The sequence below is a fragment of the Merops nubicus genome, unplaced genomic scaffold (genome assembly GCF_000691845.1).
Source record: "Merops nubicus isolate BGI_N331 unplaced genomic scaffold, ASM69184v1 scaffold19441, whole genome shotgun sequence".
Lineage (NCBI taxonomy): Eukaryota > Metazoa > Chordata > Aves > Coraciiformes > Meropidae > Merops > Merops nubicus.
This window is the reverse complement of record NW_008589222.1, coordinates 1-1087: the sequence shown is the minus strand read 5'-3', so window position 1 is coordinate 1087 and position 1087 is coordinate 1.

The following is a 1087-nucleotide window of genomic DNA, read 5'->3' as shown; positions in this document are numbered from 1 at the left end:
ATTTTGTGAACACCTCCAGGGATGATGACTCCACCACCTCCCTGGGCAGCCCGTTCCAGTGCCTAACCACTCTCTCTGAAGAAATCTAAACTTCCCCTGGTGCAACTTGAGGCCATTTCCTCTCATCCTATCCTCAGTAATTTGGGAGAAGAGACCAACACCAGCCTCACTACAACCTCCTTTTAGGGAGTTGCAGAAAGCAATAAGGTCTCCTCGGACTGAACAACCCCAGTTCCCTCAGCAGGTCCTCACAAGGCATGTTTTCCAGCCCTCTCACCAGCCTCGTTGCCCTTCTCTGGCCCCGCTCCAGCACCTCCATGTCCTTACCCTGTGGTGCCCAGAACTGGACACAGTGCTCAAGGTGTGGTCTCACCAGTGCCCAGTCCAGGGGCACAATCACCTCCCTGCTTCTGTTGGTCCTTTTCCACCAGGCAGCTTTCCAGCCGCTCCTCCCCAAGCCTGGAGCACTGTTGTATTTTCTGCTTGAGAGGAAGGATTCTGGACGGGTTTATTTACATATTTCCCATCAAGCCAGGGTAACGATACCTGATCACTCCTCAGGAGCCACTGGGCTCATGGTGGCCAGGCCCACTGCAGGCAGGCCTGGGCCAGGTCCTGGCCGGGGCGCCGGGTCACTTGCGTGCAGGCACTGCGGCCAGCCACGAGCAGAGCAGAGGAGTTTCCATGCTTCCAGCTGCAGCCCTCTGAGGCCTTTTGTGCTGGATAGTTGTGCTGCTTCCAGCTGCCTCTTCACCGAGCTTTCACATACAATGTAAAAAGGGAAAAACCAAGAAAAGATCTCCCTATAAGTACTGATACTTCTTCAGGTCATGCCAGCAGGACTCTGCCAAGGCATGATGTTCCACCACGGCCAGGGGGCCAGCACATCAGAGGGTGTGGGGGCTCTTGCCAGAGGTTTTTCCCCGACTCCAGCCTGCACACCCGCTCTCAGCCTCCCAGACCGTGCTGATGGCTCCCCACGTTTCCCTGCGCCCTCCCCGGAGGAAGCCAGGAGCACTCCTGCGAGGAGGCTGCCCAAGCCCTGGCAGGGCTGCGTGAGCCCATGCAGTCCCAGAACTGCGTCTCC